Source organism: Neodiprion pinetum, chromosome 5, assembly GCF_021155775.2.
Source record: "Neodiprion pinetum isolate iyNeoPine1 chromosome 5, iyNeoPine1.2, whole genome shotgun sequence".
NCBI lineage: Eukaryota > Metazoa > Arthropoda > Insecta > Hymenoptera > Diprionidae > Neodiprion > Neodiprion pinetum.
This window is the reverse complement of record NC_060236.1, coordinates 26147158-26174468: the sequence shown is the minus strand read 5'-3', so window position 1 is coordinate 26174468 and position 27311 is coordinate 26147158. Positions and strand designations below refer to the sequence as shown.

The following is a 27311-nucleotide window of genomic DNA, read 5'->3' as shown; positions in this document are numbered from 1 at the left end:
CCTGCCTTCGGACAATGCGAAGCTAAGGGCGGGGGCGAAGAAAGGCCCAAGGAGAGGTTCCAGAGCCAAGCTGCGGAGAGAATCGACGCTGTAAATCTTGACGATAGATTTTACTTCGGAGAAATCGTTAGCGGTCCTCGTCGTCCTCTGCTTCCCACGTGCTAAGGTTTTTTACCGACTTTAATACCGTGCTGCTTGTTATATATTTTTGATCAAACTATTCGCTTGACGTTCATGTTCATGATGGTGGCAGATTTGCACAGAACATGACAAGTGATTGAGACACGTCACTGAACTAACGTCAATTTCACTCGGACTCTTTTATCCGAGGACATAAGTTTCACCCGAACTACCTCTTCGTCAACGCCATGGTCCAGGTGATGTTCGACCGACACCGTAACCAGTGAAAATAGTCACCTCGAGGATAGAGTTCTTTGGAAACTCTTCGTCAATATCGTTGTAGATGCACATAGTTGTGTTCAAGGAGTAAAAACAAGCGTTCTCATAATGGTAGCTTGAAAATTGTTCCATAGGCTATACGCATAGACGATACGTGATCTTCATCAATGTTTTATCAACGATTGCAAAAGTCCTGAAACGTTTAGTAAGATTTAAAGTCCGCAGAAAAATATTCCTGAAACGACTTTTTGTCTCCCGGGAATTTCGAGACACTGTTTGTTACTTTTAAGTTTCACAGTTGTCGCGGCTGACTTTGAAACGAATAAGTATATCAGAAGCCGCGCGGCCGGCGGTCGTTATCGCGGCGACAGATTAACACATCTCCAAGTATAAACTTACGCATATACGTCTGACTCGCAGTCGCTATGTCATAACGAAAGCATCGAGACTTGCATGTCGATAAGTCCTTAATTATAACCAGTGCAAGGATCAATGATGACGAAACGATTTTCGATCGTGTTCAATAACGCGAATGAAAAAGTATTTGACGCACAAGACCGTACCTACGAATCTCGAACGGGCATCGCTGTGCAGCAGCAGGGAGTCTAGAAAATTGAGTTATGACATTGACGATGGCTCGGGTAATAAATTCAAGGGGCGATTCACTTGCCTCGCTGCAGGCCGGGTATAATGCTTGTCCTAATTCACGATTCCTCGTCGAAGAAGCGCGACCGAGATGACGACGTGGCGAGGCCGCTGATAGAACGAAGGCCCCAAGGCATATTTATAAATTCATACCGCAGATGCACGTATAACGGCGCCGCTGATTCATGACATTTGATTAGAGCATTGTCGCGGCTCGCCCCCGAAGCCGCACAGAGTCCCTTCTAGTCGCCGCGTAAACCACCAACTACGCGAAAAGAGAGAATGAGAGAGAGTGAGAGCGAGAGAGGCCACGTCGCAATCACGAACCACAGCCGCAGCCTCAACCCTTACGCCGCTTTTAAAACGAGCACCTCCCCCTCCTCCCCCCTACCCTTTGTACCACCCCCAACCCACCCAATTCATCCACACGTAGTCATTACTCCACGGTGGATGGTATCATTATTCTCTGATCCAACACTCGCCTTTCAGTCTCTGTTCAGAACGGGACACATGCGGCATGCACGCGACCACTGCGCCCTTCTGCACATTCTGCAATATGCGGGGATTGAAAGAGTTGCCTGGTACGGAAACGCCCGTTCTCCTGTTACGCGTTCACCTACCTACGAGTATAACGATGCTTTTACCAATGCGGGATATTACGCTACCCGGTATGTAAACCATAACACGGAACTTGAAACCCTTGCGAGCTGCCGGTAGGAACGTGACATTTCTAAATGCTTGGTTCAAGAAGATGAGGATGAACAAAATAAACATCAAGACACAAATGCGATATGAGAATTCTTCGTTTCGAATGATACGCAAATTAGGCAACAAAATGAATATCGACTGGAGCGATAAGCCTTATCTACTCTCCAGTGGACCTTAAGCTCGGGAGTAAAGCTGACGCCGGCTACAGAGTATGATGAAATATCACGAAGCCGTGATAATAATATGACACGAAAATATAACAAGTAAGTTCTTCAAAACACAGATTTATCTCACAAAGTGTATTACGAGACATGGTCGAATTGGTGTTGAGCATCTTTCGTCTCTGTAGATTTCGTGCGCGGTGCATGGGTGGGTATTGAAAAATGGTTATCTTCGGTATTATTTATGTTTTTATATTTTTGCATTCGGTATCCGAAGCGAGATAACTTGAAGTAATCGCCTGCGCAAATAATAATAGCAACAACAATAATGATAATAATACCATCCCCCCCCCCCATATAAATCCGTCGCGACAAGATCAGAAACGAAATATCATCATCATCATCATCGGTATACACTTCGCGTTGATCGAAGCTCTTAAAAATAAATACTATCTGCGCCAGACCATGAAGATCCACGCTGTGGCCGCGACCACGACTGACACCCATGAAGACCGTTGTCACGAACTTCGCACTGGTCTCAACTAGACTGGCCAAAGAAAGTAACAAATGGAGCACGACAACTACGAGTATGCGGTACCCCATTGTTGTATTCCCACGGGAATTCCCCTAACCTCACGACGTCTTTTTCAAGGTAATCCAATTCTATTCTTGGAAATATTGACAGGATGTCCGTCACTCATTTCCGTGTCTCTCTGAGATGTTTCCCTCTTATTTCTTGGATAGTCAAGAAATGTAGCCGATCCACTGCTCGAAGTTCTCTGAGCCTGGGAAGGTCAGTACAACACGTCTGTTCGCGTGACAATAAATTCCGGATTGCAGTTCGGTCTTAAAGCTTCAGTGCAACTTTTGTCTGCAGTGAACGATGCTTTTTGGACGTGTTTCAATCGACTTTATCCCGTCTTACCAGACTCCGCAGCAAAGATGAAGTCATTTTCGGGCACTGGACGGCAAGGTATTCACTTAGGCACTAAGTTGCCTCGAGTCGACTGGAGAAAGTGGTTATTATTAATTCAATGATATCCTGATCTCCTGGCGGGCGCTGATGGCGCTGGGCTGTTATAGTCATAGTTGGGGTAGTCGTTGCCCGGAGCGTTAACGAGGTTACGGGCTCATCTCTCACTCGCCTACGAGTTACTAGGGCCCCCCTCGGTTCATCAGGCCACAATATTACTAATCAACGCCCGGATTGGCCCGCCGCTAAGTGGCCACGGAATTGCCAATTCACACTTCTGCGTCGCGGTCCTGAACCCAAGAAGAAGACGCCGGTGCAGACGTTGCTAGATTTTCAACACGGTCCTACGATCCATTTATTTCTTAACTCGCTGTGAAACTCGATGAAACGAGAGCCAACATAAACCGGTCCGTTTTTTGGATCCCCGCGATTTTTTCGCTCACCGCAGACGGCGTCACGTCTTTGAGCCAAGACAGTTTAGACTCGCCTATAACGCACCGATCAGATCTCTCGCGGCATTATACCTATGCATATTACGTCGTAGAGATTAATTAATTACTGCCTAGGGGACCGTTGCGGGTATCTAGATGGATATCAACCACCCTATTCGCCTATCCGATCACCGGGTTGCCTAATTATAACGCATCGCGAGTATAATTAATAACCAGCCTTGGCCGGAAAACTTGATTCTGCACCTGTACCCGACTGTGGTAACGGAGCATGTACTGATCGTGATACCTTTTTGAAAATTATAAGCTGTTTTCCAACACCAGAAACTGAAATCCACGATTTTTAATTGAGTACGCTTTACAACGGCGATGACATAATCGTTCGGACTGTCCCATCGCGTCATCGATTGCCGCCGGCGGACATATTTGAAAAGCATTTTTTGCCCCACTACCGTGTTCGGATCGGACCTTTTGGCCCCGTGATAACCCCAGGAGTCAAGGACAATCGCTCGAGTCTTGAAGCGAAGCTGATAAGGCCGACTACAAGAGCGCTGAATTCACTGCAGCGAAATTGCGAGTGTACGAATTCGCCGGATGGATACACAATAATGACCGAATAGAAAAACCGAAGAATTTGTCAATGTATGTACGTTGCAGCGTTATCGTCACCTCCCGACGACAAATGCGCGGTCAAAGTGCGTGGATAGAATCAGAAGCGAGCGGTTAAAAGGCGCCTCTGTTTCCCAGTTGAACCGGCTCTGACCAAATAAATCAATTCGTACCGAGACACCCCGTACACGTCCGCTTTGTGGTCGCATGCTCTTTTGATCTACCCCATAATTAATCCGCGAAGTAACCCGAGACGAGTATGGGCCCGGCCAGGTTCCATCGAGGCCTGGTTCTCGAACGAGCAGGACCGATGGGGTCGTTCCTATTCACCAACAAAGCTTCGAGCTCTCCATTGAAAAGGCATCGGATGAAGAATAAAAAAAACCTCTGATTAACATTTTAATCAGCGCGGGTCACGTGACAAGAATGTGTTTTATTAGCAGTAACGACCACAACCCGAACCGCGTTGTGGTTTGGCTATTGTACGTAACGTTGTTCTGTTGACTGGATGATGTCCTTGCAAAAAACAATATAAACTCTCGAAAGACCTCCTCCCGCCCCAGTCCGATACTCTACCGCATTCTTTACCCAAGTTCGTGGGATTCGAAATTCCGTTTACTTAACCAGTCCAAGTGCAGAGGCGTGGTTAATACCCGTGTCGAGAACTCGTAGCCGAATTGATCTATTCGTTTTTTGTCCTCTGCACGAGCGTCTCCGGTGATCAGAATGGTACAATGGGACAGTGCGATGATCTGGACCCGCGGTATCCGCAGCGGCTATACACAGTGCCACACAACGGCAAGGATCGATCCATCCTCCAGCCAACCAACCCTACCGACATCATCACCGGTTTGTTACCTTTCGACGAGGGAGAGGCTAGTGGTTGGTATTTGTTCGGGGTTTTTTGCGCAACACGAGACGCAGCACGTGGTGATCCATTGTTAGCTCGGCCCATGAATGAAGAATGGGGAAATGGCGCGGCACGGAATTGGGGATATGCGGTATAAACGCGCGGACAAACCGCCTCCAGGGATTCCACGATCAAGGGTATCGGGTTGGCTGCTTATCGACAATCTCGAATTGCCAACGCTGGCGTGTACGTATTACAAGTATTCGAGTGTCGATAAGGTGGTCCAGATTCGTCGTACATCGTTATTTCTTTTCTCACGCAATGGAACGTTTTCATTTCGTGTTTGCATAAATGAACGATACGCTACTGGAACACTACGTTTATGGAGTACCAAATGGCACATTTTTTACCCGTCTGCTCGTGAATCGCAGTACCTACAGATAAGACGCTGGCATAAACACTGGCTCTCGTTGCCAGCTCGTGTGACTTAGGCACGACTGAAAATGATGGTATCGATGGGTCGCAGCCTGCACTGACTAAGCGAGGATGGCAAATTCCGAAATTAACTGATATTTACGAAGCTTTCAAGGTTATATACGTCGCAGGAAATCGAGGGTGGGCTAATCGAACCGGGTGCGCGTATGCAAAGCGAATGTTTGTCTCGTGCTTTCGAAGGTGTTCCGCAGTCGAATATGAAGCTCGGTGCATCAGATATGGGTTTGGTTCAGGGTGTGGGAAGATTTGCATGCAGCTGCGTGCAACGACGCCAGGATGCGACGATAATTTGTGATTTTTACGACCGGGTCATAGTGCGCTAGTGTGCCTATTACAAGCATTGCTCGGCTAATACAGTCGTATCGCGATGCGTAATTTGTGAATTAGCATAGCCAGCCGCTCGTTTGTTCATCAACAGCTTTGACCCCGACTCGCGATCCCTCCAGAGATGTGCCAACCGATTGTCGCTCCTCGGTAATCGTCAGGTGTCGCGGTGACCAGGATGCAGCTAATAACCAGGCTCACTTCAATGCTAGACGACGCTAGCTTCTCCCCTCAGTGGTCGCAATTAGTATCAACTTCCAGCAGCTCGTTATCCCACACTCTCCGTATCTGCCCCCCCACTAATATACGTCACGGTTTTTCTGCTCTTTGAAAAGAGTTCGAGGAAGTTTTTTCGATCGTGAAACACACAGTGCGCATCTCGATGGACGGAGTAATGGCACGGTGTATGTGTAACACGAGCAAACCTGCGCGTGAGATATTACACGGGAAGGAGTCCGATCTCCAGTTTCCAGTTTCTAGTTTCCAGTTTCCAGTTCCGAGGAAACCTGCTCTGGGCTGCTTGCTTGCACGTGTTTCAGCCGCGTTATCATCAGCCAGTAAATCCTTGCGAGAAAGGGAAGGAAAGAGGAAGAGACTCGAGAGAGTGAGAGAGGAGGAGAAGGAGGAGGAGGAGGAAAAGGAGGAGGAGGAGACGTTCAAACTGAGAGATGGCTCACACACGCGGCCAGAATCACGGCTGGCTTAGGTCTGACTTGACCTGATCCTAAAAAACATCTGTTGCCACTTACAGCCGACACCGAGTTTTTAGGGTCAAGAATCGAGGGGCCTCTCTAAAGCGTTTCTTTTCAAATCTCTAATGCTCTGTCTCAAATTTTACAAGTAACAGGTTGCAGATATTCGCAAAAAAAGAATTCAGAAGATGAAGTTATAATCGATACTCTTTCGGATACTGTCACGTGTTTTTCAGGTTAAAACACCTCTCAGTTACAGTCCCATCAAACCTCTTATTCGCTCTTTTTCTCTCCCTCTCTCTCTCTCGCTCTCTTCTAGAATGGGTTTAGAGAGGAATATAAATCAGTGAACAAATACGCGATAAACTTTGAGAAACGAGAGCCATAAAACTTGGGTTTCGTGGTTGCGCGGTTATGAGAGTAGGCGAAAGATTGTGAATGGCGAAGTCGGTAGGGACACTGCAGCCGACCGGGTGCAGCAGTTCGTTTCTCGGCTCAAGCAGCGGGTCTGCAGACCTGCGTTTGTGAAACGGGATGAGCGCGCTTTGTTGCGGTCGGAACTATTGAGTGGCTTGGTCTAAACTTGCCTAAAATAGAGGCCAATAAATTGTCCACTATCTCTCCCGGGTTAAACGCATTAAAGCGCCTGCTGGAGATAGCGCGGTCCCGTTTGTACCCGGTCCAGCTTTCTCCCTCCCTCCCTCTCGCTCGCTCTATTTCTCTTTCTCGTCCTCCTGCAGCGTTCCTTGCAGCGGAGCTTCCTGGTCCAGATCTAGCTCCTTTATTTCTTTCCTTCTTTCCATCCCGCTCTCATTCCCCACATCGTCAGAGATCCTCTCCGCGCGTTATCCGTGTCGCAAAGAGCCACTAGACGCCGCGACCGCTCCTCCAACGTCCCGACACTCGACACCCGACACTCGGCAGCCCCCGGATCGCTTCTCACTCACGATCAGCTCTTCTTCCTTGACTGCAAGTGGCCGGAGGAGCAGAAGTGTCTCTCGCGCGAAGCGGATACGGGGAGAGAATTTTATCGCTGCCTGATCCAACTGCGGGAAAAATACTGTACCTACTCCTGTAACGCGGAGGCGAAAATTTTACGCAATTAAACGAGCGATTTGCCCGCAGGTCTGAGTCTTGACATTCGGCAGGTTCAATTTTAGGATAAACAAGGTTGAACAGCGGGGCGTAATGCGAGAGACAGACGGTGACGTTGAGGAATAAGGGAGAGGTGAATTTTGGAAATTATTCCGCAATTATTCCGCAATTAAGAAGCGATTATTTATCATAGCACATAGCCGTCGCGGCGCACCGCGTGTCACCAAGAAGTTACGCGGTAATAATATTTTAACGAAGCTCGTAAACTGATTCCAAGTATCCCTCGATTCCCGGTTCCTCGTCAATCTCGTTGGCCCCTCGCCGTTTCTTAGCCACGGCGCTTCGGTCTTGGAAAAACACAGTTTGCATATTCTCCCCTTTCGCGTCTAGCTGAGGCATGGTCTGTCTTCTTCTTTCTCTCCGTCCCTCCTCGACGCGAATAACCACTTTGCCACAACCCGGCGCAGCTAGACGCAGCGCATAGTTTATAACAAAACGCAGTTGAAATTAACCGGATGGAAGTTTCTCTCTTCTCGTTTTTCTCTCCTCCTCGCGTCCGAGCGATGATGCACCGATTGAAGAGAGCCGCGCGTCGTCCTCGGATTCAAATCCGTGATCCCAAGACGAAACGCGCTAACTAGGTCGTTAGTAAGGCAATCAACTGCCACTGTAATTATTCAAGACTCGGCCTATCCAATAGTTGGCATAGTTTATTACCGCTAATTAATGGACTCCTGGGATGACCACTGCCCTACGACTCTCCAACGCCTCGTTCTTACCTACCTGACCGCGGGTAGCGAGTCACGAGTGATCCGATCCCCCTACGCACGCATCGCAGTGCCGCTCATTTCGCTTCACGGATCTTCAAAAGCGAAAGCTTTTTACCGCACTCGACGAGAAACGCACGCTCAAAGCCTGTGCCCGTGTAACATGCTACCAGGAACCAATTTCATCGTTATGCTACGAGCCACAATCCCAGGAAGTGACGTAAAAGTAGACTTTGACATTCGGTTCGTGCTGGTACCGGTCCTTTGACAATGTTTATTGGCCCGAAACTCGTAAAAACATCAGAGAAGTTCGCCAACCTGCCGGGACAACCTCTTGGTCCAAAGTCTTTCGTATTTACAGACTTGCCGCAATAATAAAACGTCCCCTCTAAGCCTCAGCCCAATTAACACGTGGCATATCGGTATCCGGAGAAAAGCCTCGTACGCTGATCAAAGTGAACATTCTCACTCCAATCGCTTCCGGTATGTATAATTTTGATCACAACCAAGACTGATTAATCCGTTGTACATGTAATTTATCGATAAGTTATTACAGCAGGAGGTCACTGTTGATCGGACCGACAACCCCGATTTTTCTTCTCCTTTTTTACCTCATCATCCTCTCGAGTCCAATACGGCAAGTGGTTTACTGATCCGAGGAATTCCCCGGTGGATTGGAAGCGAGTGGATTTGTATTTCATTCGTTCGTTCCAATCCTGGCCCCGAAGGTTAGGTTAGGTTAGGCGGTGCCAAGAAGGTCACGAAGAGAAGGTATTCGACCAATTCGGCAATATCCCCGTGACGACAAATTAGCACTAATCCTACGTCGTTAGCGAGATTGATGTCTGGATTTCACTTTGCGAAAATGGTGACGCGGGGGGGGGGGGGGGGGGGGGGGAACGGCGGATGCGAGGTAAGCAGAGAGGGCGGCAGTCGGGTGAAATTCGTGGTTGTAATGAAGTGGGTAGAGACCAGGGCGAGTAAAATATATCCCTGGAGATGAGAGGAGGGCCTCGGCCACACGGGTCTGTATGACGACCGCGGATCAATCCCCGCCGGCGGCCACCCTTGGACCAAGCGACCGGACTATCATCCCCTCGCCACCCTCGATGCTCACCCCACCGCACAAGTCCGTCGAGTCTGGATTACTTGACCACGGGGACGGGAAATGTATTCTTGCGGAGAATTTCCACCCTCTTTTTACTTCTTCCTTTTCTCCTTCTTCTCCCATCCAACTTCAACTTTCTATCCCTCGTCCCTTGCAGGAGCTGGGAAAACTTATCCGTGTCACAACGCTCCTGCGGGTTCAGGTGGGTAGGTACGGATATTCCGATGATACCGTTCGGTCTCACGGCGCGAGTCGATCGCGAATTGCCGCCGAAAGAAAGAAGGAACGGAGAAGAGGGTGGAGGGCTTACAAAAGAAAGGCGGTGACCGAGGGAAGGCAGATGGGCACGGGCCTAGGAACGGGCAGAACGCGTTCGTGCTGACCCGAGCAACGCTAAAGAGGCAATTATAAAACTAACCAGAGAAAGGCACTGCGCTCCGTGATCGTAAAACTGTGAGCGGTCCCGGTCGACGCCAATCGGTGGAAGGTGATCGCCGCAGCAGGTCTTTAATACTTTGCCCAAGGCACCGTGTCATCGCTTCGCCAAGCCAAACCGTGCCAAACTCGATGAGATCCACTAGCGTTCTACAGCCGACCGCGCGAGGACCTCTGATACATTCCCTACAGTCCTTCAGCCGTCAAGGATCGATGTACGAAAACCGTGGCGTCGAAACCAACGTCGAGTTCAATTATGCTTATTTATTCATTTATTCATACGTCGTACATTCATCTCCTTAAGAAATAATTTATTCATTCAACGACCAGTACGTTCGTTCGGTTGTTCATCACTTGTATTGATCAATCGATAATTAATTCATCGGTGAACATTGTCTTAGTTAATAATCAAATCGCTCGGGTGTGATATTTACGAGTCTGTGTAATTATTGGAGTGTCTAACAACGATCGTTAGACGTTTGTCCGATACACGACAAGTCCCTGCAGCTGAACCTTGTTCCATTATCTAGCAAACGCTAACGTCGATCGATTGACCGTCAACAGCCGTGCATCGTTGACTGACGAGCTGTGCTGCGAAAGTTTTAGGGATGTGTTCACGTACACGAGGGTCGATTCGTGCGGGAGGGTTTCGCAGATCTCTCGATGTTCCTCTGCGCCGGACAAACTTGTTACTGCTCGAGCAGCTACCCTGACGCCACCGGTAGGAAATCACTCGACGGAAATCGAGATAAAGTGCGACCGCGGAACAGAAAAGAGGGATGGACGGACGGACGGACGGACGGACGGACGGATGGATGGATGGATGGATGGATGGGTGGATGGATGGTCGGATGGATGGTGTGCCCACATACTCGTCGGCGCTTCCTTGCCGTCCACCCATCCCGACGCACTAGCGCTTGACGAAGGCGGAACTACGTACGTCATGCTTTCACGCTCGAGTGTCCGTCCGATCGTCGGCCACGGGTCCATAACGCCGTCGTCTTTCTATACACCCATCCATCCATGCCTGCAGCTGCACTATGGCTCCGTAGGTGTGGTATAAGGTATTCCTCGGCGAGTTAATGCCTGGATCGATCACCGTGAACGCTCGACCCTCCCACTCCTGTATCGATAATCTTTTCCCGCAAGACAGTAAGATGGTTCTGTTACTCCCATTGTGCACGTTATCAACCTCGCCGCGGTCTTCTCTACTTCTGCATTACTAATAATGTCGTACAGCGAGAGTGAGACGTAAGCGACGTTGCATGACCATCGCCCCTTCAAATTGACAACCAATCCCAGTCGTGTAATAAACTGTCTGTACGTACCGCAGTCGAAGAACCGCTGGCATCCCGTGATATAGACACAAGTCAGGGAAGCGGGAACTTTCTTTCTCTCTTTCTTTTATGATCACCGTGCGAGCATCCTTGCAATATCTTACTCGGAATGATCGGTGACTGGAAGATTTACTCGATTGCATAACGACAAGTATGTATGTCGATAGTTCGTTCGATGAGGAAAAAAGGATGTTCAAAAAAAAGTGAAACTATAGAAGAAGGTTCACTGTGGCCTTCCTTACTCTAAGATGGAGTAAAACGTTTTTGACAAATACTGTTTGCAGTCCTCGTTGTACGTCTTGGGTTCATCCACCTGCACACCTGTTCACCTATCCGTGAAAATATTCTCCTCTCTCTAGCCGAGCTGGACTATCATCGCTTGTCAAGCAACCGACTCCCCCGTGCCATGTACCATCTGCACACACTCCAAGGTGGTCTGGTACTCATGAATTGAGTTACAATCGAGTATCCACGCGTATACGGAGTGGAATATAATCACAGCAACGTTTCATCTGGCTCCTGGACCGTCGACCTATACAGCATAGTATTTGTTTATTCTCTCGGAATTTGACAATGGCCCATACAACTCGTCAACAATCAATTCCCCTGTGTCCAGAAAACTTTCTCTCTCACCCTCTCACTCTCTTTACGTATGTAAAGAAGGTGTACACCGTATACCGTCTACGCTTCACCCAGAGTTGCAGGTGCTAACGCGCGATGCCCGGCAAGGTCTACCCACATCGATGTTCTAGGACGGCGAAGGCTCCGGCTCTGTCATCTTCCGGGCGCATGAACACACATACAAAAATTGTTATGGGAGGAGAAAAAAGACGGCTAGAGGAGATGACGCGGATGAGCGAGAGGCTGATGCCCCGGAGCGCCACACGATCGAACGCGATACAGGCGTAGGTATACTACGCGCCTCGGAGAGACCAATGATTACCTCGGTACGTGTCACCGGCGCAGATTATACACCCAGCTATTTCATTAATCCCTCGGACAGCACACGCTGTTAGATTCCGCTTCGTGGTCCGGTATTATCGGCTAAACACCGCCCTCGTTGTTGTCGTTCTGCTCCGAGCGTCTCCCATCCAACGACAGGTATCACCGTTCTCGATACCGGAGAGCACGTGCTTGTGTGCAACCACTCGCCGATGGAAAATGACGGGACAGGCTGCTCCTCCTGCTGCCCGATTTCTTCCTCCACCGGAGGAATGCCGTATGCAGGCATAGATCACTCTCGGATAGAGACTGGATGGCTAATCATAGTATCCCCTTACCAAAACCTCGGAGAATTCGTTGCATAGATGCTTCGGATCTGCACTCAAGGTCGCTGAACAAAAGTGCCTGGATCAATCCAAGAATTGCTCGATGGTTCCTCCCTCCTTCTTGACAGGAAATACGGGTTTCCGGTGGGTGAATAAGGTACGTTTGAGAAGAGATATTGTATTTTGGAAAACTACTAACTGACCGTCGATGCCAAGTTTGATCAATTTATATTTATTACATATAACTTGATTATCTGGATATTCTATCTAATCACGATTGATTGGAGGTGCTGTTTTACGATGCGTAGTCGTAACTTTCGTGAACATTCAACCATGTCAATTGAATTGGTACGCCTTCTTCTGCAGCACTGTGCATAGTAGGAAATTTCTGGCTTTCTTGCCATGTTGATGAAATTCAGTTTGTCACTGTAAATCTTTAATCCTGACCCAAACCTTACGCTGCACACCGGGGTCTAAATTATCCCACCTCCGCTGGACATCTGCGCTTCTACACAATGATTTTCGATGTGAGCTCTACAGCGACCTCGGTGCGACACCAGTGTTAAGGGTTAACCACAAGTCAGCATCGTTTCTTGTCGAGAACTCACAAGACCATTTCAAAGTCCCGTTTGGTCTAAATTTGTGATCAGATTTAACCCAAGCTTAATGTTTAAACGTATTGAACTGAGTAGACTGAACGGATCCTAGATTAAAACAATTTGTGTAGATCCGATGTCCGTGTGTGTGCAACCACACGCTCGTACATCGCGGATTATATTTGGAGGAGATACTCGAGCGTGCTGATGGAGCAGATTATGACAATGTATCTCTGTGATGCTCACCTGGCTTTTCTAACGAGAGCAGTGGATGGTACTTGGCTGGCGCAGAGGGCGAAGCGCGACATTCAATCCCTCAGAACACGTAACCCTAACCCCTCCGTAGACCAGGGACTAAATTTTGTATAGCCCAAGCTCGGCGAACAAAGTTGCGGTTAAACTTGTCCTCGGCATATAACGAGGCGCAGATCGATACGGTAGCGCGACTTCCGCTCATCATCCCATGAACGGTTTCTATACTTCTTTAGGTCTCCTTAGACCCCAAAGTTTTACGTCCGAACACGCGACTGGAGATGAGGTCGAGCGATCGACTCGCGTTCACCGAGTGTTTCTTTCTTTCTTTCTCTCTCTCTCTCTCTTATCCTTTCCATTTCCTTTTTTTCTGTGCTTTCCAAGAAAAAACGTGGGCATACATAGTGACGCCGGGTGGTTGCTCAACCTGCCCGGTGCGGAGAGTTTAACAAACACAAACTTACCCAAGTTACCGGCACGGGTGTATACTTACTTCTCTGGCTTGTTGTTTATCACGCCGTGGGCAAAGCGGCCAACGTTTGCACGATTTTATGATTCGACGTTTAAAACGCACGCCTGCCTATCGAACCGCGGTGCCTGCGCGGATTCTAACGGTGAACGGAAAACGGGAAAACGCCGAGCCTCCTGCATCCCATTCCCATCCCCACTCCCCTGCATGCATTTCTATAACATCTTTCGAGATATGATTGATCATACCTTACAGCCCACTGCGTTAGATGCGGGCGGACTGTACGGACACGGCAATATTCATATGCGATTCGAACGATTCGAAGCTATCGTTGGAGTCCGCCGGGTATTGACAGCCGGCTGATAGATACGCTTTGAATCGCAGCTTCGTTTCTTCGCTATGTCAACGCGCAAACTGCACCGCGTCGAGATAATGAGCCCATTGTTAACACTCCGCGATCAAAGTGTTCGAACGCTTTTACCGAGGAGTAGGTAGATACAGAGACGAAAACTTTTCCTTACATCTCCAGTTTCTGTGCTCCATTGGTACCATATCCGTTATATTTTCCTCGTCGCTTTTGTTCTCATCGCCCCATCTCATATTCCTTCTTTATGTGACATGGGTATACATACTTTGACCAATAGGCCGAAATGAATTATGCAAATTATTCGGTTATACCTTATGCCTACCTACCTACTCGACTCGACTCGACTCGACTCGACTCGACGGCCTAGCATCGCTATTTTTAGGTCCTATGCTCGCATGCAACGTGGAACGATCATGGCTCCTTAAGCAGCCGCTGAAGCCGCTGCCCCGTGGGCAGTGATGGTTATTTTTGAATCTTTAGTCGCTTTACAAGTAGCGAGGGTCAGAGGGCGCTCCATAAAATAGCATGACTTACATTGTTGCGATCGTGCTCCACCGCGAAACCTTCTCCTTCGCAATCCACCTCGGACCGTCCGATTCCCGCGAGCTTCCTCTTCTTCCCTCGCTACGACGGCCCACCCTCGGTTCGACTGCTTCCTTTTCCCCGTAACCACCCTCTCTCCCTTGCCGCATTCTTTTACGTTCCAACAATAAGACAGACTTCGGACCCGGTCCCATCGCTTTCGATAAATACATACCACCGTGGTTTGTCACTTGGACGACTACGAGGACGATCAAGACTTGGCTCCGGATGCTGTGTGCATCACGGTTCTGTATATTATCCATGAGATTACTCAGGAGGAGATACTTGAGGTTACTTATTTACTCCAACTGTATACGTATGTATCGTATAAGCCTCTTTATACCTACTGAATCTCAATATGTCCCATCGTTTCATGAATATCGTCGACTGTTTGATTTAAATGATTCTTTGGAACCACGGCGATACACGAGGATCCTTATGTGTTTCAACTCTTATGTTGTTTTATGGATAACTCTGCGCGTATTTTTTTAATTTACTATTTACAGACTTTGCTTCTTTTCATGAACATGATCAATTGAATTAACAAAATGAAAAAATGGTCTTCTCTGAGAATCTATAACGAAGAGATCAGGGATTTGTTAATTCGAATATTAGATATGTACTTGATTCATTGTGGAAGATCACGCTCGTTTGATTTCTCACTTTTTTCTCACGTCGTAGCACTTCAATTATAATGTCTTTCGCGAAATTTATATTCAACCCAAAAATCACGACCCATAACATAACAATATATCGAACGGGAATCTTATTGTTCTAAATTAAAAGTTCATATTAAATTTTATCAATTAAAAATAAATAACCATTTTATGAGATTGAATTAATAATGCAAAAGTCGTCAGATACACTTCTCAAACATACAACTGGAAACTTAATATTACGAGTGTAGGTTTTTGTGACGTAAAGTGATATCGTGATTGATGTACCTGCTCAATCGATAAAAAACAACACAAAAAAAAAAAAAAATCCAAGACCGCTAATCTTTTGGAAGAATCTTTCTTTCGACCTAAACAAACTTTATAGGGGATGCCACGGTGAAAATATGTTTTTTGAGGTGTCAATATTTTTTCGCCACTATTCTTGTACAAAAAAACAAAGAATTATAAAGAATCTATTACACCGTTCTCTCTTCGCCGTACAGAGACAGCGAGAAAAAACAAGAAAGAAAAAATGCGCAGTGCCATTTGTAGCTCCCGTGAGGCGTGTAGTCGAGCGGCAAAATCTTCCGCCCCTCTCGGCGTGCAATTTTTTCATATAAATCGCGGTAGATTTAACGAGATCATTGATATTCGTCGCCGCGTTAGCCGACAGCGGGTGTGGAATCGGGATCGTTGGGCGAGGTCGCGGCCGGTACAGTCGGTGGTCCGTAATCGGGGACCTCAGGACCTTCTCGCCGGCCCGCGACCCTCGGAAGGCCTTGGAGTATAAAGGTCCCAACCCCCGTAGCCGCGGATGATAGCCCTATGCCACTCTCCTATCTCAACGCGACGTAGACACGCCGTCTGCCGAGTCTGCGTGTCGAGTTCCGAGTTCGGCGATCCCGGATCGTATATAATGTATAATGCCGATGAGTATTTCTCGAAGACGCAATTGTACGTATCGCGTTCACTTCCTCGGTCTCATTATCGTTTAACCCTCGTACGTGTGGTACAAATGCTCTGCTGCGCATACTAACAACAACTACCTACGTACCTACTTTTTCGCTCACCGATCTCTGTACTAACTTGACGATTGAATCCTATACTTCTGGCATACGGAAGTAGGGATGGTTGTTATACGTCGATATTTTCTCTTACGGGGATATAGATATTTGTTAAAGTCGATGGAAAATATTGAATTATCGACGTCGTTAAGTCGGGGGGGAATTAAATTTCTGTGCCAACATCTGCCGGTCATTTATTTATACCATTTCCTTGTGTATTTTGTATACCTCGTAAATACGCGGACACACTTTCAGATCCAATGGAAGTAATTTAGACAGTTGAATTTTTTTTTTTTTTAAGTACTTCAAGTCGTGAAGACTCGGGTTTATGACTTAATCCGTACTATTCTCTTACTTTTATTGTATTTTTTAATTTAAAATTCATTATTTTACGTGTTTTCGCTGTGATGATATGTATAAAAAGTAAATACATATTACCAAGTTTGATAATAAATCTGCATTTTCTATTAAATTTCTCGCTGTTAATAAAAATGATTAATTCATTTCAATTTACTTAATTTAATGTATTTTAAATTCTCATATTTTATACTTATACTGAACGCATGCGCCTGATGAACAAAATAAAAATGAGTGAGAACTGTGTGGTAAAATTTGTCAGCGATCACGCTAAACAGAAAGCACACACCAAGTATATATAATCAAAAAGTATCTAACGCTTCAATAGTCCTATAAGAAAACGGCAATAAACAACGATGTTACTGACATCGCCTAATTTATTGATCAACAAACAGTAGGGATGCAAAATTCCGTTACCTTTGGATTGCAAGGGCGGGGAATCGGTGAAATCATGAAAAAAAAAAAAAAAAAAAAAAAAAACAGTCCTTCGTCTGCTTCTTCGGACGCCAGTCGGCCATCCAGTTGGTACAGAGATCAGTGCTTTCACTTCATCATCGCAATTCTATGCAACTTATACGCACTCCGAGGAGTTAATCGCTTCGGACCTCTGCAGGGCAACAGGGTGTATCTATCTCGTTGACCCGATATTCGTGTCGCTCGTTGCTCTTGTACACAAAGCCGCACGTTAGTGCCTCTCTATTTTTATTTACGTCTGTTTATTATATATAATATACTATGTAGGATTTATGAATTTATTTTATACAGCAATTTGTTTCAAGATCATTCAATTGACACGCTCTTTCTTATCTACACACATTATGTCGATATAATTGTTTTAATTTTTTGCACGGTACAAGCGGTAAATTTAACACAGATATCTGCTAAGTTATTTCTGCTGTTGTTTTTGCTTACTTTTTCTCATTCTTTGCTTTACCGAATAAACGTTTATGTCACGTTTTACAGATTGACAAGTTCCCGATTTCCAGTGAAAAAGTTAGGATGCACAGCAGTGATCTTCGGTTAAATCCTCCTTTTCTTTAGTCAGGTTGGTATTGAATAATATTCTTCTAATGAAAATTGCTTACTGGTTTCGGTTGGCATGATATTTCAATCGTATTTAAATTGAAAAAAGAGTGTCGAATAACATTAAATTTTATATCAATCAGAAGAATAGTCCTTTTTAACACACTATTAAAATGATAATCAACCTCGGAAAATGCTCTTCTCCTTCTTCTTGAAAAAAAAAAAGAACAGAATTTCGAATTCGTGCCCAAGATGTATAACCCAAAATCGTAAAAACGATTGGATTCAATTAAAAAACGTGTCGCCTTTGTTCTTTATGCAGTAATTTTTTAGGGTTCTTTCCAAATTCCATCTTCTTCTTCTTCCTCTTCTTCTTTTGAGATCAGAGCGGATCAAGATACAGTAATATAGTAACCAACACGCTTATTGGAGATTACTGAGCTTAAGCCTCGACGAAGACAAAAAAAAAAGGTGAATTTTATTTCTGGCAAAGCCATAGGATCTGAGTTTCGAGCGAATGGAAAAAAGGCACGAGCAAAAAGAGAGAGAGGAATAGCGACTGTGGAAAGGAGGAAAGGAAAAGAGCACGTGCGCCGCAACAGCGTCTCGTGTGTCACAAGGGCTTCCCGACGTGTGCATATGTATATATGTATATTTAAAAAACTTTATGGTCCTGCCTCTCGTCTCTTACCGCTTTCTACCCCCGTCATTCTTCCCCTTCTCCTTCCTATTTTTCACCATGGGATACCGGTAGGATTTACTCGATTTTGCTGTTTTTTTTAAACTCCAAACTTAACTCTCCAATCTCCCTCTTCGTTTATTTATTTTCTTACATCTCTCCTTTCTTTCTTTCTTTCTCTCTTTATTTCTTCATATTTTTTCACCGACTCTTCACACTTTTTACACAACTCGTTAATTTTTATAGCACAGGCAATATCAGTCACATGTATCCATATTATATTCCCCTGTAATCGTCCTGCGACATTCGGATCGTTTCCGTTTTGGCCTCTCCTCGTCTTTTGCCGCACGTATCGTACTCTGAAAATATTAATACTTTCCCTCGAATTCAATTTTTTTCTTTCTCTCATCGCTCTTGACTTATTCCCCCGTCTTGTGATAGTCACATCATACCTACCTGTGCTCTTTTTACTTTGCCACTCTCTTTCTGCACCGATCCTCACCGGTATACCAGGACGAGTAACATAAATTTCGGCGGGTCAGTAGTTAGGCACTATATGTCGAACGGAATAAAATATATCTGCTTGTATCGTAAATTCTCTCCCTTGCGGAATAATTTCGTCTTCTCGGTTTTTTTTTTTTTTTTTTTTACTCGGGAGGCGAATCACGAGATTCCGCTTTTGCTTTTACCTTCCACTTTTTTTTTTGTCGTTTTCTCTCCTATCTCTGCAGACACTTTTCTTTCACCAACTTTACGCATATTTACCCTTTTTTTTTTTTTATCGGTTTCATGTTATATTAAAATCGATGCGATTCTTTCGTTTTCCCTCTGAATTAGATTCACTCAATTTTTGATCCGGGAAGTAGAAACAAAGAAACAACGAAGACATCAATCGTTTCAACAATTAATTAATCAATTAATTAATTAACTTTTTCCAGTCTCCCTCGTCAAGATAATAATCCCCGAACGAAGCGAAGTGCAAAGGGTTGGAGAAAAATACAACCCAGTTTCACGGTGGTGAATTGCGATAAAAAAAGGAAAGAAAAGAACAAAAAAGAAAAACGAACCCATTTTATGACTTCAATCAGATCTCCGTCGAATTAAGTTTCTGAATAGGTACTTGACGATTCACATGATCGTATTTTCAAAATAAATAGCGAGATTGAAAAAGAAGAGAAAACGTAATTGCCGAGGTATCGTGATAGTGGAAGAAAAATTTAGTATAGTTTTTTACTTTTCATCATCCTTGATGGTATCAGAAGAATATTGCTTTCGGTCGAAAATCACTTTTTCTAATTGCAACGAATCTTTGCGTTTTCAAACCTCTAGAATCCGAAAAACAGTATTTTCATAAAATATCGTTCCGTCCGACAAACTCCCGCGATGATCGCGAAAACTGCTCGATGATAAGATATAAAACATAATGTTACAACGAAATGATGGGCATGAAAAATTGCCACGTCCCGTGTAATTTGAAATTCCGATTTTACCACAAACAAATCGAATTTCAATGTCTTATCGACAAGCGTATATTTCTTCCTCCTTGTTACTTTTTCTAAATAAACGATTATGTTTTTCCCAGTCTATATATATACATGTTTTATATATTTCTAATTTTTCTTTCATAAATTTTTCATTTGGCTGCTAAATTCTATGAGTTTCCAAATTTTCACTCAATCGTTTTCAAGATCGTCGCGAAAGTTTTTCGGACAGACCGATAGATTCTTTCCTTTTCACGGCGACGAAAGGTGTCGCGAAAATACCGTTTTTCCGGCTCGTTTCTTTCCTCCTTATTTTATTGCCTCGGCACGTGTACGTTTGTATAATACGACCGTAATTGTTATCGCTAATAACGAAGAGACGTATCCAGATTACACGTTCATCCATTCCTTCGCCGGCTAGGCTTTCCTCGCCGCGCCTTTGACTCCCCATTTTTCTTCCCCCCATTTTTCCTCTACCTCCATTCTTCTCGTCCTCTCGACGTCGCGAGGTCTAGGCAGACAGAGTTTGTAATGCGAGGCGAGTTTATCTGTTTTTCCATTCCCCCGGCCTCTCGGCCCCTCGCTGATTACCCCTCAACTTTGCCGAACGGTGTTTCAATCTCCATAATGACCGCTCCTCGCTAACTCGGCGCTGCATTCAGCCGTGTCTGCAGTTAGTTGGGTGGATGCGGATAATAACAGTGATACAGAAATATGTCTGCATGTGCTCGATGTGTCTGTGTCCGAGTCTACGCTGCAGTCTGCAGATTGCGCGTATTCTAACCTGCAGAAAACACTTTTTTCCATCTAACTTACCTAACTACCTGCCTGTAATGCAAACCTACGTTGCGCCTCCGTGTCAGAGAGCGAGGGAGAGAAGAAAAGAGAGTTTCTGAAAGTTGGTCATGCATGCATTTTCGATAGGCCGTAGTGTCATCGTTCCGGTATAGCGATACGAAACCTCCGCCATGATCTTGTTTTTCTATCTCAATCTGAATACAATTGTATAATCAAATGTCACCGAAATTTTTCAAATTTGTCACAAAAACATTAACGTGCTTGTTAAAAATTAATTTAATTAAGGTAACGGTTCGTTTAATGGGGTTGAAGTTCGTTACACATTGACGCGAGAATAAAGATTGAAAGATATCGACATTCAGTTTATTTCAACTGTAAAACGTTTACGGGATGACAAAAATCAAGATAATAATAACGTCAATTAAACCCCTAAAATCTAGTAATTACTTGACGAAGGGTAACTCAATTTTTGTCTTCATATTTTGTTGCTCCAGTGTTATGAATTTAAAGCTCACGTTCAGTTTATTTCTGAAAAATTTGATGAAAGCTGATACACTGATCACCATTGAAGGGGTGATAAAATTCCATTTATTCCCGATTCAACCATAAAGTTAGCTTTTTTAACCTAAAAAGCGGGACGAAAATGACATATTTTTCCCTAAAACGCATTTGCGGGAAATATCAGTCCAATTTAAAAGTCCCGATTTTAAAATAAATATCGTAGCCAAAGTTGGATCGGAAATAAAGTCCTATATGTAACATAGGAATAAAAGTCGACTTTATTCCCTTGTGACATAATGTACTATTTTTTCTTCAACCGTTTACCTGCATGTAAAAAAGCGCGAAAAGGGTGAAAAATTGCCAAATTCACTCCTCGCGTAGCGTGTCTATGTTCCTCTTTACGTTTTTCTGTCAGTCCGAACCGAGTAACTGCGAAGGAATGAGAGAGAGAGATATATACATAGAAAGAGACATTTGACGAGGAGGATGAGCGAAACGGCATACAATGGAGAACGTCGCGCGGTATATAGTGGAAATAAGTATTCTCAGCGGGTTATATTTTAAGCGGTTGTGTATATAAAACTTGGTAATGAACGGGGTGTTTTTCCCCATTTAGTAAGGGTTGGGGGCGGTGAAGGCGGCGGAAGTGGAGGCGGGTGGCCCTTTCGGTACAATTACGCCGAGTGCGTCGAGTGCCTTTCAAAACTCGCGGAGATTAATCTGTCCATCCGTCTATCTCTCTCTCACTCTTCGTTTTCTTTTTTTTTTTTCCTACTTCTTTTTCTTTATCTTCATCCTTCCCAGCTGATACTCTCGTTTGTCGATTCCATTCTCCTCTACGCCAATATCGTTTCTGAGCTGTATTTATGACACATCGATTTTATCTACCAATCCCCACTCCCCCATTATTCACTTCTTTTAACAGTTTCTGCCTCTTCCATCGAGTGACAATCCTGTTACAGAAAATGCATTGAAAGAAAGACGAAATTTTTTTTTTTTTTTCGTCAAGTACGATGTGAAAAAAGTTGGGAGATTTCTTTATCATCGTCATCTCAATTCCATTCCATGTTTAAAATTGTAGTTATAGTTATGTTATTTTGTCGATGTTCTTTTTCTTTTCTTTTTTTATCGTTCTACTTCTTTGCAATAATACAAACTATTAAGTAGAAAAACTTACGATCAGCAATATTTTACGTCTCTGATGTTACGGATATGTAAACTTTCCTATAACGTAAGAAACGAGACTGAACGGTAACTAATACCAAAATTTTTCGAATCCTCAAACATACGACGTTTCGGTCAAGATAAAAACTTGAAATTCGATTCAGGGAAATCAGGAAAACGTCTGGAGATTCTGATTTATAGATTTTTCGTCAACCACGAAGATGATTATCGTCGTGTTTTTTTTTTTTTTTTCAATTCCGATCAATCGATTAATCGACGTTTTCGGTTGACATACCGATTGACCTGCAGAATCATTACGAGGCAGCTTCGATTAATCAAAAAAAACGCTTAATCGATTAATTTAAACTGCCGAGTAATGGATTAATCGCACATCACGAGTCCAGGTATCCTTTGGCAGTTAGCGAAGCGTAGCCTTAGCGATGGTTTTCCTTCAATTTCGCGAAGTACGCGGTGCCTGGAGCCAATTATTGTAATTTTATTATTTGCGCAAGCTGACGCGTTGCGGTGATGAACGTCGTGTAGTACACCCGGAAGTAACTCGCTTCTCGGCAGCAGAAACCAAAGGGTTTATGACTGATATTATCATATCAGGGAAAAAATATCACGATAAATTATTTACTGCCGGTATAATATTCGCGTGTTACGTGTACGAAGCATAAATCAATCGACGTGTACCTTTCAGACATTCGCGAATGTTGTATATATATATATAAGCTTCGAGAAAAATCGGAAGCTACTTCGCTTTTTACTTCAATACTATATTATGTATGCATCTTTGCCGATACCGCAGTGCAGCAGCAACAAATATTCGGTGAGCTTGTGATTAATGAAGGAAACCGCACGAAGGGTTCATTGATTTTCATTTTCATCCGTATTTCAATCATCTCCATGTGACGATAAACAGGAGAAATCGAGGAAAAAGCTCTGAGAATATATCGTTTCAACTGATTTATAGCCGTTCCGAATCTGTTCGGTAAAACAGGTATCGTTAAAAAAAAGTGTTTGAATATTTTTGGAATGACGAAAAACGAGGTACGCGTAACCATTTTGCGCTATTCTCGATCCTTATTTGGTAATTGCAACGCAAAATCAGTTTGTGAGGTTTACTCTACTTTTTTAGCTAGGCAAATTTCGCCTTTAGAATTCCGCAGACAGAAAGTCGTAAAAAGTTTGTCAATGTTGTAACGTGAAGATTATCATCGCTATCAATAAAAGAAGCACAACTTTCTCGCAAATGTTTTCTTGATATCGCATGTGGAGTAGACGAAGAAAAAAGAAGAAACAGAAAAATCTGACCATGGACCATCGATGCATGTAGAAGCGTAGGAATCTGTGGAAGCGAATAGACGAAAGACGCAGCTCGCGTCTTTTCGCGATGCGCCGCGGCGCAGAAATGCAATTAACCGTAAAGACGTTCCGCAGCGGTTGCCAACGGCGTTACTTTTCGAATATTTTTCCAAATGGTGACCCGTTTCGCCCCGTAATCGTCCGATGTATTCAGCTGAGAGCCACGGTCGTCTCCGAGCGAAGAGTCGACGCGATTTCAGCTTCTTCTTCTTCTTCTTCTTCTTCTTCTTCTTCCTGTGTTTTCTTTTTTCTTTTTCTTGTTCTTCTCATCCCCTCGTAAAAAGCTCAATGCATGTCAAAACATTATATTACCAGGTTACTATTAAATATGTCAAAGCGTCTAAGTTTATTGCATATTGGCTATACGAGAAACGTATAGCCGCAACTCGCCGCGCCCCTCTCAACGCTACATTCGCAAGATAATCGCTATTGTGAATCTATACGCTCGTTTCACTAACCGATCATCTTCCTCGTCATAATTAGATACCTTATTTTTATCCATCCTTTTATTCGGAGGCTTCTTCTCGTCTTATCCGTAAACTCGAGTCCCACGAACAAGAATTAAGGGCGATCTATTCACGCTGTAGTTTAAACCCTGAAATTTTACAATCTTATTCGTTCTTGTTTCATTTTGACGAACGATTCAAGGAACGGATGAAAATACAACGCATTTTTGTCTATCTTGACACTTTCTGCTTAAACTTAAGAAATACCGCATTTCAAAAATTTCACGTTTTTCCACACTTCCTAATTTTACGTACATATTTATTTTATTGCTTCAGCTACACGTTGACTTGAAATTCTCGCTAAAAAAAATTTTCGACAAACTTCTTTGAGTATTTAATGTGTCTATGTTGGAAATCGGAGACAGTTTTTAAAATTCTATATTAATGGCCTTATGGATAGTTTTGCTTTTGGATCGCTTAATTTGCTTGCTATGGATACTTTCGGGATTCAAGAGAATACAAACACCTGTAAGCAAGAGTGGAAATTTCTTGTGAACTCTTACATATTTTTTTTAAATCGCTGGTAGTAACGAGTTTATGAATAGGACAAAATTTAGTTTGTAAAATTTCAAATTGTGAACAGCAGAAATGTAGACTGATTAAAACGTGGAAAAGTAACAACGCAGAAAGTAAAAATTCATAATAGGTGACAGAATTAATATGGAGATATAGAAAAATTATATAGAATTTCAGGTGAAAATTGCCGATAAATGTAAAAAATAAAATCACTAAAATAAACGTTGAAATACACCTAGAAAAATACAGAAATTTTGACACTGCTATATTGTGGCTTAATTCTTTACTTTTACTTTTCTGTATCTTAACCTTTCCATACTTACCGACTTTCATATACTTGAAAATTACATCGGTAACATTTCAGGATTTTTAATCACTGTCACTGCGTGGGGGTAAAAAACTAGAAGTACTACAATATTGAATTTTCAAAGACGTAAAAATCTAATCCGTCCAATTATCAAAATGTAGAAAGTCCAAGTATAGAAAAATGAAAGTATAGAAACTTGAAATACAAAATGACAAAATATGCAACTGTAAAATCTATAATCCGTACATACGATTCTATGCAATAATTATCGAGACGAATTCGGATGATTCTACGTTTTGGCATTCTACATCGTGACCTTTCTATTTTTTTGCTTCACTATAATCCGACTTTTTTCACATTTTTCAATTCTATGAATAAAATATTCACCTCTTAGAAAAATAAAAAAAAAACATCGATACCACGACCTTTACATGTTTTGATCTTGCTACAATTTTACCCCTCCTCTGACCATATTCCGCTTTTCCACCTCCATCCGATATCGCTAAAGTTAGCAAAAACTGGATCCGATTTACGCGATTCGAAAATTGTTTTCCCGGAGATCAGGGGCACCGCACCCTGATGTAACCCGGTGGATAATCCGAGGGATCGAAGGTCCGGGAAACGCGACGGCGAACTGCATGTTGACCGTAAAGGCAACCGGACCCTAGCCAGTCTATTGAAATATCTGAAACTCAACGGACGCGTCGATTATTCTTATTATTCAGGGTCTTAGGCTGTGCGAGTGAGATATGGTGAATTATGCATCCTCTGGTCAGTCCCCGTCGATACACAAAGTCCCTTTTCCGGTGCCTTCCATGCATAAAGAGTGATAGATCGACCCGCTTCATTTAATATTTAACGGACAGCTAAACTTTCGCGGTATTGATATTACGACGCTGATGTCTTCGATTTTATACCGTATCGGATTGACTTGATGGAAATCAAAATTTTTTTTTTTTCACCATAGTTCGGTTTCCTCAAAATTACATTTTTCTACCAACCGTTTAGGCCACGTACGAAGCTTTATTTTTGACAGTCAATTTAACCACAGGGAAATTTTTATTCGTTTTGTCGCAGTGCTTTTTGAACATCTTACCAATAGGATTATGAATTTTTACACGTAACTCAGTTTTTTTCAAACATTATTGAATGTACGACAAAAATATCGTGATGATTCGTCGATACATTTTCAAATGAATACCTCACTGAAATAAGACAAAAAAAAATAAAAAATATTGTCAAGTATGCGTGGATTCGACGGAAAATTCAATGCATAGGTACAAAATTTTCCAGATATTTAGATTTAGAGAAATGTCGTCATGCTACGGTGGAAATTCGCTAATTATTTCCTCCAGAAACACTGTCAACGTTATATAGATAAAGAATCAGCTATAAATTCAGTTCTCGATCTCGATATAATATATTTGACACGTGGTATGAGTTGTTTTCTATGAGTAAAAATGACGTAGAAAGTCGCTCGACTAACGATTTCTAATAATTCAACCGGCTTGTCAGAAGTTTGTTTTGATTGAAACAAAGAAAAGTTGCAGAAAATTTTTTAAACAAAATTAGAAACGTTTAGGATCAGACTTTGGTCGTAAATTTCCCATGTATAGGTACAGTTGCTGGTAAAAATCGGTCGACTTTTTCTTCTTCTATATCGCATGTAATTCGCAGAAGAAAATACTTATAAGCCAGCTCCTGTACAACGCATACAAGAGATGCAGAAATGAGTTTATCCAGAAGTGGAAATTTTTGTTGCAGGGGGATTTTCGGGGTGCATGCAGGGAGAGCCTAGGGCTCGAGTGAAAGGGGGGGGGGGTCCCTTCACGATGATCGACATCGACATACGCGCGGCATAATGTTACGAGTTATAAACGCGGTTGAATACCTCGGGGAAAAGGCACGACAAAAAGATAGAATAAAACGAACGGAAGAGAAAAGAGAAGAAAAAAGAAAAGTCGGAGATTGAGCTGGAAACGAAGTAGAGAAGAATAAAATGTAGCGTATTTTGCATCGAGTTTACCGTACGTATGCCGACGACTGCAAATGCGTGCGATGACCATTTTCGGCCCCGCTTAAACGTGTATAAAATCCGAGGGGTAAAACTCGCAGTTTCCGCACGGCTTTATGGACGATTTTGCGCGCGCGTAAAGCCGGATCGGATCGGATCGGATCGGCCGCTTTGACACCCCTCAGGTTATCCGAGCTATTATTATATATGCAAGTGTGTGCCGTCTATGCCCTAACTCTCACCCCTCCTTCCCATGCGGTTATGCACTCCGGAATGCTAAAATATTCCGTTGCGTA

At 43.7% G+C, this 27311-nt stretch overlaps 1 protein-coding gene across 6 annotated transcripts in view; it reads left to right on the top strand.

Annotated features, from left to right (window-relative positions):
- The window catches only part of PIG-V (phosphatidylinositol glycan anchor biosynthesis class V), a 207922-nt gene that overhangs the window by 173426 nt on the left and 7185 nt on the right, over positions 1–27311 (top strand). For 4 of the 6 annotated variants that reach the window (XR_011177330.1, XR_006883572.2, XR_011177332.1 and 1 more), the window contains one exon: positions 17622–17703. The exons of 1 other annotated variant lie outside the window; for it this stretch is intronic. The gene's annotated coding sequence lies outside the window, so the exon portion shown is untranslated. Of the gene's footprint in view, positions 1–2786; positions 2887–17621; positions 17704–27311 lie in introns of those variants that run through there. One more of the 6 variants, XR_011177333.1, reaches the window with a different exon arrangement.